The 19030-nt window shown below is 42.2% G+C and overlaps 1 protein-coding gene across 4 annotated transcripts in view; it reads left to right on the forward strand.

Annotated features, from left to right (window-relative positions):
• Nucleotides 1-1462: 1462 nt before the first annotated feature.
• PTK2 (protein tyrosine kinase 2) overlaps nt 1463-19030 on the forward strand; it is a 377029-nt gene continuing 359461 nt past the window's right edge. For 2 of the 4 annotated variants that reach the window (XM_073330030.1, XM_073330031.1), the window contains exon 1: nt 1535-1623. The gene's annotated coding sequence lies outside the window, so the exon portion shown is untranslated. Of the gene's footprint in view, nt 1624-19030 lie in introns of all 4 variants that reach the window. The other 2 variants (XM_073330034.1, XM_073330032.1) reach the window with 2 other exon arrangements.

The following is a 19030-nucleotide window of genomic DNA, read 5'->3' on the forward strand; positions in this document are numbered from 1 at the left end:
ATAAGTACATTAAACAGTGTGAGGCACTCAGGTACTATGGTACTGGTACTACTGGGGTCCATATAATAACTAAGTTAGATAGATTTTTTTAAGGTGGGTATCCTAGTCTTGAAAGTGCAGAGAGAGGTAAAGAGTGCCACCTTGGAGATGTGCAGGGGTGAAAGAAATCTCAGGAAAGCTGCAAAGTGAGTTAAATGTGTGGTGTGTACTACATTTAAGTGACCACTACAGAAACCCTCAGACCAACAGAAAGAGAGAAAAGGCTGTGAATGTGTGGAGATGGAATACACTCCCTGCAGTTGAGATTTACTTGGGGAGGACAGAGTCTGGGGAACAATGGGTTAAATTTCCCTTTTCTCCTAATAAATTCCATCTTCTACCAGCCCTGATTCCCTCTCAGTGAGGGAGGGAAGACTGGTTGCTCCAAATGAAGTTTGAGAGGGAGGGAGAGGAGGTTGGCTGCCTACTCCCCTTCAGCAAATGAGCTAGGAATGGGAATGGTCTACCTGAGGGTTGGTGCTGGCAGTGGTTTGCTCTCTGAGCCTGGGCCAGACCCCTTTTTGGTTAAGAATGGGGTTGCCTGGTTTGATCCCCAGACCCGTGGGGTATCTGAGAAGGCAGTTCACCTGAGGCTGGAAGGACTGGCCATGAGGAGGATCTGAGGAGTGTGGCCTGCTGAAGCTGGGAGGGCTGGGCCCCCTGCGGATCTGAGGAGTGTGGCCCCCCTGAGGCTGGGGGGGGCTGGGCCCCCTGCGGATCTGAGGAGTGTGGCCCCCCTGAGGCTGGGGGGGGCTGGGCCCCCTGCGGATCTGAGGAGTGTGGCCCCCCTGAGGCTGGGGGGGGGCTGGGCCCCCTGCGGATCTGAGGAGTGTGGCCCCCCTGAGGCTGGGGGGGCGGGGCCCCCTGAGGCTGGGGGGGGGCTGGGCCCCCTGCGGATCTGAGGGGGGTGGCCAACTGAGGCTGGGGGGGGGGGCTGGGCCCCCTGCGGATCTGAGGGGGGTGGCCCCGAGGCTGGGGGGGGGGCTAGGCCCCCTGCGGATCTGAGGGGGTGGCCCCGAGGCTGGGGGGGGGGCTAGGCCCCCTGCGGATCTGAGGGGGGTGGCCCCCTGAGGCTGGGGGGGGGCTAGGCCCCCTGCGGATCTGAGGGGGTGGCCCCGAGGCTGGGGGGGGGGCTAGGCCCCCTGCGGATCTGAGGGGGGTGGCCCCCTGAGGCTGGGGGGGGGCTAGGCCCCCTGCGGATCTGAGGGGGTGGCCCCGAGGCTGGGGGGGGCTAGGCCCCCTGAGGCTGGTCCCCGCGTGGGGGGGCTGTCCCCGTGTGGGTCAGAGGGGACACTCCGCCCCCGAGGCCGGGCGGGCACACACCGGTCCCTTCCCCTCGCAGCCAGCCGTGCGGGGAGCGAGGCAGGCTGGCACGGAGAGGGGGCAGCGGCGTATCCCATGGTGCAGCGCGCCGGGAGGGAGGGGGAGCGGCCTGGAGTGGCCGGGACAGACACACGCAGCGGGGAGGGACGGGAGCCGGTCGGGGCCCTCGGCAGAAGCGGCGGACGGAGGCGATTCAACTTCGCGGCGTCTCCCTACGAGAGCTCGCGCTCCGCCGGGCGGAGACCCGCTCAGCTCAGGCCGGTGAGTGCCAGCGGCCGGGGCTGGCCCGGGCGCGGCGGCGGCGGCGGCGGCGGCGGCGGCGGGGGGGGGGCAGGCAGGCAGGCAGGCAGGGAAAGTGAGGCAGAATGGCCCCAACTTATGTAATGGGGAAGGGGGTGTCTCCCCTGGCGACAGGCGCCGCCGTGTCCGCCTCCTTTCCCCGCCCCCCGGGGAGGTGAGGCACCCCCGCCCCTCTGGAGGGGGAGAAGCCCGACGGCGGCTGGCTCCCCTTCCCCGCGGGTCTGCGGGGGGGCCTCTAGCTCTGGGCACGCGGGCTGGGTGGGGGCGGCCTGAGGGGGCAGTTAATGGCCTTTTCTGAGGGGAGGGGCGTCGTCGAGCGGGTGGGGCCCCCTCCCCCCCAGTTGCGGGTGGGCACGAGGAGGCGAGGTTGCCTTTCAGATCCCTGCCTAGCCGCCCCCCCCCCCGCCGGCCCCCCTCCTTCGTGGGGAGAGGGGCAGACCGCGCCCGCCCCCTCCTGCGAGCCGCGGCCGTTCGTGCGCGGCGGCGAGGTGGGATTCGTCGCCCCACCGGATGTGGTGGGACGGGGCTCGGTGCTGGCGCGTTCACATGGGGGTGACTAGCCCGCAGAGTAAACAAAGGGAAATGGGGGGGGGGGGCCGCGGCTAGAGCGGGGCGGCCCCTTCCGCAGGGCCGATGGGTTTAAATCTGCGGTTTTCTCATCCAGCTTGGGGGCCCGGGGAAGTGGTTGAGATTTCTTTTTTGTGTGGTGCTCGCTGCGGAGCCGGGCGTTTGATCGGAGAGGAAGGAGAAGAGAGGCTCGTTGCTTTCGCGCTCACACTAGTCGATTATTAAGCAAAGGGTGAAGAAGGGGAATTGTGCATCGATGAGGATGCCCTTTAGCCACCTAGTACCAGAGCAATTGGAGTAGTTGCCATGAAGGGTTCTCTTAAGCTTCCCAGGATTTTTGCTTTTAAATCTGATACAGACCTGAAGTCAGGATATAGTCAGAAATGCACAGTTACACAATTGTAACAATACCCATTTTTTCTTCCAATCCCAGGGGACTCATTTTATAGTACAATACTTTGTACATAGCCGATGCTTGCCTCCTTTCTGTTTTCCTAACTTTGCAATATTGGACTACATAATTTTCTTTGCTTTAGTCCTTTTTTAGCTTCTTCTGTTCTCTCCTAACTGAAAGACTATGTGGCTCCATAACTGTGTAGCTTTATGCTTTAACTAGTTGCAGTGTTTCTTATTTAAATGTTCTGAAAGCAGAATATGTCCTGTGGGCCTTAACACCAATGTCAAAGGCTTGCAGAGTCAGCTTGTAGCTGCGTTTTTGGCAGTGTGAACAGGATAATGGCAGTGCTATAGTAAATGAGTTGAAATAAAAAGTTCAACAGAAGGCAGAGTGTTTGGGGCTTCATATTTTTCATCAATGGGACTAATATGTTTAACTACAATATTCACTTAATTTAAAAGTAAACTTGCACTATGGTGTCGCTTAATTTGCATTCTTTCACCCTTTTGTTGCTTGTACAGTGTTCTCGGTGTACAGGATACTAAACAATAAAGTTCTTGATCCAGCAAATCTGAACCACCTTGGGGCTCTGTGCTGTGACTGCATGGAGCCTCATTGAGATCAAGGTGCACTTGTGTGAATCATTTTGTAGAAGCAGTTTATTAAGTATTAAACCTAACATGGTTTAATGAATAACTTTAATCATATTGATGTTGCTTGCCCCGTCCATCCTTCTCCGTATCCCTTCTTACGTCTTTGTTATCTCTCTACCCTTTGCTTCATGTCTGAAATTAAGCCCAGATTCTGCATTTGATCTGTGGGGTTGAAGTCTTGTCCCCTCATGGATCCAGGTGCAGGACTATGGGTACAGCTTTTAAACTTTTTGCAGCCAGGATTATGACTCTGATCCTCCACTCTTGTTTTCCAGTTCTATTCTTAAAAAAAAGATAACGTTCAGAATAAAACAGCTACTCGGTAGAAATCAATAATCAGGAAGTGTTGTATTTCAGTTCCTAAGTATTGGAGTAGCAGCCATGTTAGTCTGTATCCGCAAAAAGAAAAGGAGTACTTGTGGCACATTAGAAACTAACCAATTTATTTGAGCATAAGCTTTTGTGAGCTACAGCTCACTTCATCGGACGAAAGCTTATGCTCAGATAAATTTGTTAGTCTCTAAGGTGCCACAAGTACTCCTTTATGCTTTGTGAATAGTCCCACTGAAGTTGCAGAATTGGGGCCAGTATCACTTTCTATATTGTGAGGTGTCTGGCAAATATACAACAATACAGAAACTATTTTCTCTAATTTACATGGTTGTAAATGGTATCGGTCATCTAAAGAGTGAAAATGTGAAGAGCTAGGAAAACTGGTGTGTTTTTTAAAATAAGTTTGCTTTCATTTAAGGATTTATCTTACATGTATTTTAAATCTAATCTTGGTAGAACATGGCTTTGGATTGTTATTCTTTCTTCAGACTTTTTGGAAAAGATAAAATGCACACAAAGAATTGCGAATAAAACAGCATAGTACTTCTTTTTAAAAGCTGTGAGCTTTATTAAGCCCTAGGTATCTTTAAAAGTACTGAACATGTGTGGTTGATTGTATCAGTCTGTAAACTAACTGTATCTGAAATATACACTATTTCAGAATAAAAGATTCTTATAAGCAGTAATATAACATTTTTAATATATACTATAAGTGTTTAAGGTAGTTGTAATAAGTCTGTTTCAACGTATTTGTCAAATAGTATTAAAACCTCTTTCTGTGGTAAACCATTATATTTCCAACATCTGATGACTAATACCCGAACAGTTGACTTTCTTGGTATTGCAATTTCTACCACGCTAAGAGATTTGTTGAGGCAACAGTGTTTTTGGATACTATGCAGAAATTACGCTTCTGGAACTAGTAATGGACTGGGGTTGGACAGCTTCTATTCGATTTGAAGCTTTTTTTGTTCTTTGTGACTATCTCTAGCAATTGTGCATCTCGGCAAAACGAATAAAACATATTTTATATCGTTGCGAAAACAACATAAAAAACTCAATACCTTTTTCCTAGTTTTCCAGTTGCTGCTTTGCATTGCAGCACTATATTTGGTATAGTGTAGTATACAGTTTGGAGATATAGGATGTTCTAACTCCTTTCACATTCCTTTAGAATCATGGAAACACCTTTTTCCAATAACTGCAAACATTCTATGTCCTCCAAATATTTATAAAAGTACATTGTTTATTTTCATTAAGAGCTCTTGGCAGTTAGTCTTTAAACATTAAAATTATCAGATAATATTTCACAGTGTATTATTTGCTGTAAATAGGTTAATATTTTGCTCTCAAAACTGAATATTCAAATCTTGTAAATGTGTAACTCTCCAGTCAGAATATCTCTTGTCTCAAACTTAGGAAAACTTTGACCCTTAAAAAGACATTGAGTATTTCTTATAGAAGCTCCGTATCATCATATTCCAAAAGATACCCAGAATGTGAAAAGAAGAAAAAGATATTGCAGAATCTTTAAAAATATCAAACATCAGGTTAGAAATCACACTTAAAAAAATCTTTATCTTTATTACAAATAACACTCTTCAATATTAAAAGTGAAAACTTAAACATTTGAATTTTTCTCATAATTTAAGCTGGTTGTTTACTTCTTGCATTTCACATAGCAAGGACGATGAAAATCAAACAGTTTCACTTTTGTCTGTAGGCAGTTTCTAGTCCATATCACTTTTTAGTTATTTTGCACTAGCATGAGGTTGATGTTTGCAATTCAAATGCTGTAGGGGGATACTATCAAGCCAGTTTCATACTGACTCTTAATTTCGTGAAAATGTTTTAGTAGTTTTAAGGTTTTTTAAACCTCAGCAAACCAAAAACATACACATGTGATAATTTTGTTTTAATGTGACCATTCTGACAGGCAGTTCTTCTATGGAATGGTTGCTAAACACTTTAAAATGAGAACAACCCAATAGTTTTTAATGCCAGATATGACCGTTAAGTACTACTTGTAGCTCACAAAAGCTTATGCTGAAATAAATTGGTTAGTCTCTAAGGTGCCACAAGTCCTCCTCTTCTTTTTGCGGCTACAGACTAACACGGCTGCTATTCTGATACTTAGGAACTGAAATACAACACTTCCTGATTATTGATTTCTACTGAGTAGCTGTTTTATTCTGAACGTTATCCTTTTTTTAAGAATAGAACTGGAAAACAGGAGTGGATTCAAACATTTTAACTGGGTTCTGCAACGTTAAATGTTGTAAAAATGCTGGTGGCTTCTGGTTAGTGTTTTTGGGTGCACCTATGGTTGAAAGCTAGCATAGCATGGTGGATTTGATAAACTCCAGAAATTTTCAGAGAACACAGATTACCATTTATTAGTTAGAAATACAGACATTAGAGGGCTGAGGAAGGGAAATGGAGTTGATAGGGTGGAAAAACCTACCTGATGAGTTGTGTAGGTTGGTGTTTTATTTTACTTCATTTTATTTTTTGAGGGCGGAAGGCTTTTGTTGTTTTTCCAGTCAAATTCAACTAAAGTTACAGCTGTTGTATAAATGACTTATTCCAGTACCATTTCTGCCACATGTACTCCAAGAAATCAGGCAATGTTTAATAGCTAGCAAATGGGATGAAAGTTCATAATTACTTATTTAAGAAACTAAAAATATCTTCAAAAAACCGCAGTGTATATAAATTTGTATATTATTTGATTTTCTCCCTTTCCTATTCTTTGTATGTTTCTCTTCTTCCTAGATTGTGAACTTGTTGGGATAGGAACAGTCTGTCTTTGTTTGTACAGCACCTTTCACAACTGGGACAGTGATGCAGATACTCAAAAATACCAGGCTCTCTATTCAGTAAAATTTCTCTTTGATCTTCTGTGGTGCAGATCTGAGGCAATTTGAATTCTAAAGTATTCCTGAAATTGGCTCCCTGTTTGTGTTATGGTAGGGCCAAAAGGCCAAGATCTGGATTCCCCCCCATGCCTTGCACTAGAAGCTGTATAAATTCAATTTAAATTGACAATGAGTAAGACGCTACTTAATTCACGATATTGCAGATTCTGCAGCATTAGGCTTCCACCACAGTTCTGTCAGCCTGGGGGTTGCCAGTGGGAGCCCTGCCGTGCATGGTGCTGACAGCATGAGCCCTGGCTGACAGCCCTGGGCCACTGGTGGCCGGGAGTCCCGCTGGCAGCTCCAGGTTTTGATGACTGTAATACAGTTGCAGCAAAATGTCTGGTTTTCAGAAAAAAATTAGCAGGCATAACATAATACTTGAGTTTGAAATGGCAGGAGCCTCTTCTGTGTTTAGTAGGAGCTGCTGCTGCCTCCCCCTTGCCTGATAATGGGTATTAAGCTATGTGGACTACGACAAGGAAGGAAAAAATTAAATTAGCCAAGCCTCCAAATAAACTAAATGACAAGATCTTTGGGGCTGGTTGTGTTTTAATTTTTTTAACTAAGTAGTGGATATTTCTTGGTTTTCTGAAACAGAGCATATGGGGGTGAGGGGGAAGAGTACAGCAGTGTTTTAACCCAGAGACATGGATGCTCAGCTCTTCCACATTCCTCCTTTCCCAGCCCTTTTCTCTGATGCAGTGAAGGGCAATAAATGATGTGCAAGCAGCTGAAAATAGGAGCACAGGATTTGCCATACCAGGTAAGACCTCTGGTTCACCTGTTATGACAGTGGTTCTCAAACTTTTGTACTAGTGACCCCTTTTACACAGCAAGCCTCAGTGCAACCCCTCTTATAAATTAAAACCACTTTTTTATATATTTAATTCCATTATAAATGCTGGAGGCAAAGCGGGGTTTGGGGTTGAGGCTGACAGCTTGTGAAATCCTATGTAACCACACACACAAACTCACTATCCTGCTGGTAATAGCTCAGAAAACCTGGATTTGTGCTGGAAATGGCCCATCTTAATTATGCACATTGTAGGGAGAATGGTCACTTTGGATGAGCTATTACCAGCAGGATAGTGAGTTTGTGTGTGTGGTTTTTGGGAGGGGGTGAGAGAACCTGGATTTGTGCAGGAAATGGCCCAACTTGATTATCATGCACATTGTGTAAAGAGTTGTCACTTTGGATGGGCTATCACCAGCAGGAGAGTGAATTTGTGTGGGGGGGTGGAGGGTGAGAAAACCTGGATTTGTGCTGGAAATGGCCCACCTGATGATCACTTTAGATAAGCTATTACCAGCAGGACAGTGGGGTGGGAGGAGGTATTTTTTCATATTCTCTGTGTATATATAAAGTCTGCTGCAGTTTCCACGGCATGCATCTGATGAAGTGAGCTGTAGCTCACGAAAGCTCATGCTCAAATAAATTGGTTAGTCTCTAAGGTGCCACAAGTACTCCTTTTCTTTCTGTTTCCTACAGATGCTCCAGAGGAAGATCAAGGAACACCTGTAATGAGTTACTTTAAAATAACTTACCTTAAGTTTGCTGTTCTTCAGTAATGCCCAATATGCCTTCTTAACACATATACCTTAACTCTAACAATACAACAGTTGCTGAAATATACAAGCTCTTCACCTCCTTTTTACAACCCATTCGCTCTCACCTACAGGATTCCATCTAACACTATTAAAGAACAAAAAGGGGGGGAAGATACATTATACCTCTGTTTAACATTACAAGGTGGCAGAAGAAAACCAGTGTTTTTTAGGGTGGGCCCTGCAACTTGGGAACCCCTCAGTCAAAGTATCTCAAATTTGGATCACTAACACTATCCCATGCCTCCATGAGGCACACGTAATTTCAGAGCAATCTGATTAACTGTTTGGATTTTAGAGCACTTTCAATAGTTGAGGCTGCATACAAATTAGAGGGTGAACAAGAAGTGATGAAAGCAACAAGAAGTGTAGTATGTACCTTGGTAGTTCATTTACTTTGGTTTGGATTTTTTTGTAAAGAGTAAAGATTCCTTGTTATGAGTCCTTACCCCTAGTGCTGTTACATTTATTTACTGATAGTCTAGTAGTGGTACTAGTGTCCAATATCTAATAACACTTCCTGCATCTAAGGTCTATAGGTTTACTACCAATCACTTATAGATAAAGGTAGGAATGATGGACTTAAACCAAGGACAGGAATTCAGGAGACTGGAGTTCTATTTCTGCCTCTTCTGAAGACTTGAATTATCTTGGGCAAGTCAGTTTAATCACTCTGCCTCAATTCTTCTATCTGTAAAATGATGGCCATAACACCTAGCTCAGGCTTAATTCACTAGTGTCTAAAGCACTTTGAGATCCTCTAATGAACGGTACAAAAACTGCTGTTAAACTATTTATCCCCCAAGGCATGTTGGGTCAGAATTGCTCACTCAAGGTGCTTTCGATGCATCTTGCAGCAGCAGTCTTAAATGATTCACGCTTGCCAGTGTCCTTGTTAACCTTTCATAGTGTCTGACTTAGGATTTACATTTGAATGTACTAAATAAAATCGAAGTAGATAAGGGGAATTACATCTCAGAAAATGAATCTATTCCTCTGGGGTAACATGCAACTTGTCGGGGTCTAAAATTGTGCCTTTTGTTTTTTATTATATAAACAATGGTTTAATTTCTGCACCTCACTTCAATAGGCCTGAGTTGGTGAGATCCATCCAGGGAAATGTAACATTTTGCTGGTCTGAGAGTTTAAGGTTCTGTCCTGTTTGCTCTATGGTTCTTCGCTGTGGATTTTGGAAAGAGTTAGCTATGGCTCCTGCTCCTCTCTTTACAGTGCCATTGTGCAAATGCTGTAGCTTCTTAGCACATTTTGGTCATTTCATCATCTTCCATATCAGATTTAAGCTCCTTATCTGAGGCTTCAAGACCCTACCCAGTTTAGTATGTACCTTGTCTACTGTTTGCCTTTGTCTTTTAATTTCTGCTTCACCCAAACTGTAGAGCTGACCACACTCTTCTCACTTGCACTTCTGTGTCTTCTTCCCTGCAGCCCCTTTTCTGATCCTGCCTACCATGCTTCTACGCATGCCATTTTCAAGTCTATCCACAAAATATGCTTCTCAAAGGCATACAAACCCTTTTAGTAACTTCATCTGTAAGCTGCGGTATGCACATCCATGCACGTGCATGTTGTAGGAAGATGACGTACACTTTTAAAAATCATGTTAATACTCATGATGCAGTTATCAATAACAGCAACTGCATAATATCTCTTAGCACTTGTCTTCCCATCCCTGTTGCCTAGCCAACTCTGTTACCTGTCGTTTGACATCATTTCTACACTCATTGAGGCAGGGACATCTTTTATTCACATTTGTGGCTGTAGAGACCAAATAGGGGAGGATTTCTCCTCAAATTATATCATATTCTTTGTCTGAAGGTATTCTGTGGATTTGAATGCTTGTAGCCCTTAATATCATGATTTTAAAGATGGCATTAATGCTCATATTTCTGCGAACAACTAGGTTAGCCACCATTTTGTAGTCTCATACATTTCTCTCCATGAAGAAGGAAAGTTAGCAACTGTCTACTGATGCAATTCTGATGTCATGAATATTGTTTTTTATGCAATTGTTAGCTTTGCTGCTTTCAAAATAACAGGTTGGTTGGAACTCTTGATGAGAATGTCCTTCCTTGATGTGCACTGATTTTTACCACTACTTTTCACTCTTAAAATATGCCAGCTCTCACTTTTGATGTAATGTCGGAGGCTCCCTCTCAAATGTACTTGAAAGTGAGTCTATTTTATTGCTGTTCCAAAATTAAGTCATTTGAGGGACTGAACTCACTGCTGAGATTACGCAAAAAGAAAAGGAGTACTTGTGGCACCTTAGAGACTAACCAATTTATTTGAGCATAAGCTTTCGTGAGCTACAGCTCACTTCATCCGATGCATACTTGCATAATGACTTAGCCACTCCCAGTCTCTATTTAAGCCTAAGTTAATTGCATCCAATTTGCAAATGAATTCCAATTCAACAGTTTCTTGCTGGAGTCTGGATTTGAAGTTTTTTTGTTGTAATATAGCAACTTTCATGTCTGTAATCGCGTGACCAGAGATTGAAGTGTTCTCCAACTGGTTTATGAATGTTATAATTCTTGACATCTGATTTGTGTCCATTTATTCTTTTACGTAGAGACTGTCCAGTTTGACCAATGTACATGGCAGAGGGGCATTGCTGGCACATGATGGCATATATCACATTGGTGGATGTGCAGGTGAACGAGTCTCTGATAGTGTGGCTGATGTTATTAGGCCCTGTGATGGTGTCCCCTGAATAGATATGTGGGCACAGTTGGCAACGGGCTTTGTTGCAAGGATAAGTTCCTGGGTTAGTGGTTCTGTTGTGTGGTATGTGGTTGCTGGTGAGTATTTGCTTCAGGTTGGGGGGCTGTCTGTAGGCAAGGACTGGCCTGTCTCCCAAGATTTGTGAGAGTATTGGGTCATCCTTCAGGATAGGTTGTAGATCCTTAGTAATGCGTTGGAGGGGTTTTAGTTGGGGGCTGAAGGTGACGGCTAGTGGCGTTCTGTTATTTTCTTTGTTAGGCCTGTCCTGTAGTAGGTGACTTCTGGGAACTCTTCTGGCTCTATCAATCTGTTTCTTCACTTCCGCAGGTGGGTATTGTAGTTGTAAGAATGCTTGATAGAGATCTTGTAGGTGTTTGTCTCTGTCTGAGGGGTTGGAGCAAATGCGGTTGTATCGCAGAGCTTGGCTGTAGACGATGGATCGTGTGGTGTGATCAGGGTGAAAGCTGTAGGCATGTAGGTAGGAATAGCGGTCAGGAGGTTTCCGGTATAGGGTGGTGTTTATGTGACCATTGTTTATTAGCACTGTAGTGTCCAGGAAGTGGATGTCTTGTGTGGACTGGACCAGGCTGAGTTTGATGGTGGGATGGAGATTGTTGAAATCATGGTGGAATTCCTCAAGGGCTTCTTTTCCATGGGTCCAGATGATGAAGATGTCATCAGTATAGCGCAAGTAGAGTAGGGGCGTTAGGGGACGAGAGCTGAGGAAGCGTTGTTCTAAATCAGCCATAAAAATGTTGGCATACTGTGGGGCCATGGAGGTACCCATAGCAGTGCCGCTGATCTGAAGGTATACATTGTTCCCAAATGTAAAATAGTTATGGGTAAGGACAAAGTCACAAAGTTCAGCCACCAGGTTAGCGTGACATTATCGGGGATAGTGTTCTTGATGGCTTGTAGTCCATCTTTGTGTGGAATGTTGGTGTAGAAGGCTTCTACATCCATAGTGGCCAGGATGGTGTTATCAGGAAGATCACCGATGTAGTGAAGTGAGGTGTAGCTCACGAAAGCTTATGCTCAAATAAATTGGTTAGTCTCTAAGGTGCCACAAGTACTCCTTTTCTTTTTGCGAATACAGACTAACACGGCTGTTAATCTGAAACCTGCTGAGATTACATAATTCAGTTTTTCAGTGTCTTGGTAAATATGAGTCTAGACCCAGTTTAAAATCTGGACTATGACTTTTTTTACTTTTGTGAAGTTTATCTCATTGTGGCCTGTACTGCAAACTAATAATGATGCATCTTCTATTTGAGAGAATTCCTCCTGAAGTTACAGGGGAACAGACTCATTGATCTAATAGGTCTTTTCTTTAATTCCTATGATTTACCAAATTTCAAACTTTTAAGGGCACCATTGAACTAGAGAGTTTACGGTTATGTCACCGTCCCCCAAGCAACATAAATTATGCTGACATAACATGTAGTGTAGACATAACCTAAATCTCAGTAGAGGCAGAAGTCTCTTGAGTTAACGTCCTTGGGTATGTCTACACAACAGCTGGGAGGGCGCTTTCCAGTGTGGGTAGAGGCAGACATGCACAAGCTAGTGCAGTAAAAATAGCAGTGTGGCTGTGGTGACATGGACTGTGCTCGGGCTAGCAGCCTGAGTACAAAGCCCATGAGGTTGGGCAGGATTGTATTCAGGTGGCTATCCTGAACCACTGCTCATGCCATCATGGCCACGCTGAATTATTTTTAGCACAGTAGCTTGAGCAGAGCTAAAGTGCATCTGTCTACCCATGCTAGGAAGCACAGTTCCAGCAGCTGTAGACTTAGAAGAGGGATATTTAAAAGTAACTGCAGGGTATACAGAGCTGCCTTCAAGCCAAAAGGTTGAGCGATGAGGAAAGTTTATGAAATTCATGTAAGCTTTCAAGGTCTGAGAAATTGCATATTGCTTTAAAAAAAAACAACCCCACAACATATCTTCCATGTGGTTTGTTTTATCTGGCAACTTCTGTTCAATCAATGCTAAACGTGTCTTCTCAAACTAGCTAGCAAATCTTAAATTTCAGTGTGATTAATAAATACAGTATTGTATTTATTTCTTATGCACCTTTGAAATTCTGAATTTTAACTAAATATTTCTGAGTTTTTTAAATGTAATTTGATTAAGCAAAAAGGAAGGCTGATTACTAAATATATTTCTTGATACTATTTTTAAAGCGTGTGTGTACACACAAGCATACATATAAATGAACTGGCTGCCACCTGAGCACCCATTCTGGCATCAGATCCTGCTGCACTGGTCCTGCCTCAGTTTCCCCACTTTTCAGGGCTCTCTTGATCAAATTACCAAAACTAAACTTTTAAATTCAGCAACCCCTCCCTGGGGCTGGATTTATTAACATAACCACTCTCATTCCACTGATGATAGGACATTGATTAATTGCAGTTAACTCACACGATTAACTCAAAAAAATTAACTGTGATAAAAAAAATCATGATTAATCACACTGTTAAACAATTGAATACCAATTGAAATATATTAAATATTTTTGGATGTTTTTCTACATTTTCAAATATATTTATTTCTGTTACAACACAGAATATAAAGTGTACAGTACTCACTTTATATTATTTTTTACAAATATTTGCACTGTAAAAATGATAAAAGAAATTGTATTTTTCAATTCACCTCATACAATTACTGTAGTGCAATCTCTTTATCGTGAAAGTGTAACTTAAACGTGTACTTTTTTTGTTACATAGCTGCACTCAAAAACAAAATAATGAAAAACTTTAGAGCCTAGAAGTTCACTCAGTCGTACTTCTTGTTCAGCCAATCGCGAAGACAAAACAAGTTTGTTTACATTTACGGTCAGCATTGCTGACTGCTTCTTTTTTACAATGTCACCTGAAAGTGAGTACAGGCGTTCTCGTGGCACTTTTATAGCTGGTGTTGCAAGGTATTTACGTGCCAGCTATGCTAAACATTCATGTGTCCCTTCATGCTTTGGGCACCATTCCAGAGGACATGCTTCCATGCTGATGATGCTCATTAGAAAAATAATGTGTTAATTAAAGTTGTGACTGAACACCTTGAGGGAGAATTGTGTGTCTCCTGTTCTGTTTTACCCACATTCTGCCATATATTTCATGTTATAGCAGTTTCGGATGATGACCCAGCATATTTTCGTTTTAAGAATACTTTCGCAGCAGGTTAGACAAAACGCAAAGAAGATACCAATGTGAGATTTCTAAGGATAGATACAGCACTCCAGCCCTGGTTTAAGAGTCTGAAGTGCCGTCCAATATCTGAGAAGGTTGAGGTGTGGAGAATGCTTTCAGATGTCTTAAACAACACTCTGATGCAGATGTCTTAGAGCAACACTCTGATGCAGAAACTACAGAACCCAAACCACCAAAAAAGAAAATCAGCCTTCTGCTGGTGGCATCTGACTCAGATGATGAAAATGAACATGCGTCGGTCTGCTTTGCTTTGGATTGTTCTTGAGCAGAACCCATCATCAGCATGGATGCATATCTTCTGGAATGGTGGTTGAAGCCTGAAGGGACATATGAATCTTTAGCACATCTGGCACACAAATATCTTGTGATACCAGCTACAACAGTGCCATGTGAACGCCTGTTCTCACTCTCAGGTGACATTGTAAACAAGACGTGTGCAGCATTATCTCCTGCAAATTGTAACCAAACTTGTTTGTCTGAGCAATAGGCTGAAATAGGACTGAATGAACTTGTAGGTTCTAAAGTTTTACATTGTTTTATTTTTGAATGCAGTTATTTTTTGTACATAGTTCTACATTTGTAAGTTCAACGTTCATTATAAAGAGATTGCACTACAGTACTTGTATTAGGTGAATTGAAATACACTATTTCTTTTTTACAGTGCAAATATTTGTAATAAATATAAATTGAGCTCTGTACACTTTGTTGTTCTGTGTTATTGAAATTAATACATTTGAAAATGTAGAAAGCATCTAAAAATATCTAAATAAATGGTATTCTGTTGTTTAACAGTGTGATTAATTGTGCGATTAATTTTTTTACTTGCTTGACAGCACTAGAGGACTGTCGCAATAAAAGTGAGAGACATAGTGGAAAGTGTGGTGTATGTGTGCATATAGTATGAATACCATCTACAGAACAATCATTTAAAATAACAGTTACTTGTATTACTGTTTAAGTCTTACATTTTTAAAGACTTAATTTAAATATGATTATGGTCAAAGAATGAGAATTTGATTAAGAAGTTTCTAAGAAATTAAAAATTAGTTTGGATTTATATCTGATCCACTGGTTTTGTCACATAACTCTCATGAGCTCAGGGTGATGGTGAACATCAGTCCTTTGGTTTTTGGCGTTTAATACAACGTTTTGACTGTGAAGGATTTACGTGTGTCATGAAGACTTGGCTGGATGCTGCTTCAGAGCCATTGCTCGCACAATTGACTCCATACAGGCATCCAGCAGGGGATTATGGCGGAGAGATGTTTGGGTATTTTTTTGGTATCCAATTTCAGGTGCAATAGGTCTCTTGCTCTGAAATTAGATCTGATGGACTCTGTCCATCTGGTGATTGAGTTCTGGAGCGGCGTTAAGGAGGAGCTAGTATTGGTGCACCAATTTCCCTGAGGTGCCTAGTTCCTGGCAATTTAAATGTCCTTGCAAAGCAAGGTGGATAAAAATAGAAAGAAAATTGTCTTTTTATTTTAAATTGGATTTTTTTCTTTAAATACTAGTTTAACTCGTTAAAAAAATAAATTTGAAACTGACACCCTGTGTTAGGGCCTAAACTACTTATAATCGATTGACATTTAAATACAAAAATAAATGTAAGTGGTTCATGTTTGATGACAAGTTTTAAAGAAAGTTACACAGTTGAACTGGTGGAAATCATTGGCTAAGCTCTTGGATCCAGAGTTTGTTGAAGTGTTGAACCAGCTTTTAGAGGTGCAGAGAAAATATTTTCTTGGTTTCAGTTTATTCAGCTAGTTCAGTTCAATGACTTGTTAATTCAAAGTTAAGAAACCAGTTGGGAGTTGAAAAGCTTGTTTTCCTCTTTTAATCAATATTTAAAAACTAGGTGTGAGAGGATGAGATCTACTTATTCTAAGACCTTGAAGGACAAATTGACCAGAAACAATCATTCAGTTCACTAACTGCGGAATTCTTCCTTTGTTTAATAAATCAGTTCATTTTTTAAATGCAAAACAGATTTTGATAAACTTTTTTTAATGTATCCAGCACATTTAAGGCAGTTGTATTTAATTTTTTTTAAAAATGCTGGTTTTGTGCATTTTAAATTGAATTTGAATTTCTGTCCAGCTAGAGCTTCACACAAATTAGCCAGGATGGGCAGGGATGCTGTCCCTCGCCTCTGTTTGCGAGAACCTGGGAATGAGCTACAGGGACTGGATCACTTGATGATTACCTGTTCTGTTCATTCCCTCTGGGGCACCTGGCATTGGCCACATCAGAAGACAGGATACTGGGCTAGATGGCCTTTGGTCTGACCCAGTATGGCCGTTCGTATGCTCTTAAGTGTTTTGAGGCCTAAGCAGTTTGATTTAAATGGAGTATTGTTTTAAATTTTTCTGTCTGGTGTTACATGTTGAGTTGCATGTTGAGTCTGCACAGAATGTTTTTTACAGAAGGCTTAGATATAGTAGTGGCATAATTTCTCAGAGTGAGAGCACATCATTTTCAGATTTGGAACTTTATAGCATTTTATATCTTCAAAGAGCTTTACCAACACAAGCTAGTTAATGCATATGTTTCTCTGTCTGAGTGACTGGCTGCTAAGGGATCTCTCTTTGTAAAGGATACAGAAATCTTTGTGTTATGCAAATCCAAGTGTAAGTTCCTATTTTCATTAATTAACTATAGTCTTGATAGTTTTTCTAGAAATAAGTGTAGTAGATAGAGCTCGGGTGAAAGCTGCCATTGCTACTCAGTAGGCAAGGTGAGGTGATAAAATAGAGCCAGCAGGGGTTGACAAGAACCAGGCTGAAGATGTGTGGAGTAGTGACCTTGACAGTTTTTGTTATTCTGATGGTGTACCACCATAGGAGGCATCGGAGATTTAGGACAGGGATAAAGTGAGGGATTTCCCTTAAGAGTTGTCTTATCTTAATTTTTTAAAATCAGTTAGTAAGGATAAACGAATAGTTCACTAGACTGTCATAATAAAACTATTAAATTTATATTCATGGTTCAGCTCTAAACTTAGGTGTCTCCCAATTCCCAAGAATATGTGATTGTCACTCTTTATTTCTTCCCATCCTTCTTTCTATCTCTGTGCTCACTCTGACTATTCTTCATCCCAGTTGTAAGCAGTTGATAAGAATGGCCATGCTGGGTCAGACCAGTGGTCCACCTAGCCCAGAATTCTGTGTCTGACAGTGGCCAGTGCCAAGTGCTTCAGAGGGAATCGATAGAACAGGGCAATTATTGAGTAGTCCATCCCTTGTTGTCCAGGTCCAGCTTCTGGCAGTTAGAGGTTTAGGGATGCCTGCAGCATGGGGGTGTGTTCCTGACCATCTTGGACAGTAGCCGCTGATGGACGTATCCTCTATGAATTCTTGTTTGAACCCAGTTATACTTTTGGCCTTCACAGCTTCCCCTGGCAATGAGTCCCACAGGTTGACTGTTTTTTGTGTAAAGTACTTCCTTATGTTTGTTTTAAACCTGCTGCCTATTAATTTCATTGGGTGACCCCTAGTTCTGGTGTTACGTGAAGGGATAAATAATACTTCCCTATTCACTTTTTCCATACCATTCATGATTTTATAGACCTCTATCATGTGTCCTCTTAGTTTCTTTTCTAAAATGAATAATTCCAGTCTGTTTAATCTCTCCTCATGTGGAACTGTTCCATACTCCTGATCATTTTCATTGCCCTTTTCTGCACCTTTCCAGTTGTAAGACATCTTTTTTGAGATGAGGTAAACACAACAAGAAGCTGTTTTCAATGTGTGGGGGTACCATTGATTTATATAGTGGCATTATGATATTTCTGTTTTATTATCTATCCCTTTCTTAATGGTTCCTAACGTTCTGTTAACTTTTTTGACTGCTGCTGAACAGTGAGCTGATGTTTTCAGAGAACTGTCCATGATGAAGCCAAGCTCTTTCTTGAATGGGAACAGCTAATTTAGACCCAATCATTTGTTATGTATAGTTGGGATTATTTTTTCCAATGTACATTACTTTGTACTTATCAGCATTGGATTTCATGTGCCAATTCATTGCCCAGTTACCCAGTCAGTTTCCCTTCTCAGCCTTCACTGTGAATACAACTTTGGCAGCTGCTAGCTAATGACTCTTTGTTGATGGTGCATACAGGCAGGTGTCAGTAAAAGCCACCCGAAGGCATGGTAGGTGGCCAACACTCTGTGGAGGACTTGCCACATACGTATTGGGGGAAACACTGAGATATGCTCAAAGAACTCCTGAGATCTCTGTAGTCATGCAGAGAGAAACATTCCTTTTTGTGACAGTGTTTTTAAAAGGAGAGTAGTATTTTGTTAAGTTAAAAATTCAGGACATGTACTCAGTGCAGAATATTTTTCAAATATGCTTATAACTTGGTATGAGGGGAAGAGAGGACATACATGTATTATTTTTTATGACCTCAAAGATGAATTTTCAAGCTGTTTAGCTTTGGTAGACATTTCATGTACGGACTGTGAATATGTGTGTGGTTTTCTCTTTCAGTCCCTTTTGATCCTTTTTATAGCTTTTATGAATCTTTGCAGTAGAATGTAGTGCTCTGTTATTCATATGATATTTTCTCATTATTTTATTTTTAAATCTTGTCTCTGCATTTTTTCACTGTCCTTTCTTCTGTAGACATACACAACAGGAGAGGAAAGAAAATGTATCTCCTTTCCCTTCCATTCCTCAGGTTTTCTCTCCTGCTGTTCTCTTTTCTGCCCTTTTGTGAATTCTCCCACTAGTTTCCTTTCTCCTTTTTTTTTTGGTATTCCCCACTTCAAATATTTACCATCACACACACATTCTCTTGAGGATTAAGTGCTATCCCTGCAAGCTCTGGTGCGAAGTCCTTGCCTTAACTGTTGTCCCCCTACCTGGTAAAGTTTCAGAGTAGCAGCCGTGTTAGTCTGTATTCGCAAAAAGAAAAGGAGTACTAGTGGCACC

Source organism: Lepidochelys kempii, chromosome 2, assembly GCF_965140265.1.
Source record: "Lepidochelys kempii isolate rLepKem1 chromosome 2, rLepKem1.hap2, whole genome shotgun sequence".
Taxonomy (NCBI): domain Eukaryota; kingdom Metazoa; phylum Chordata; order Testudines; family Cheloniidae; genus Lepidochelys; species Lepidochelys kempii.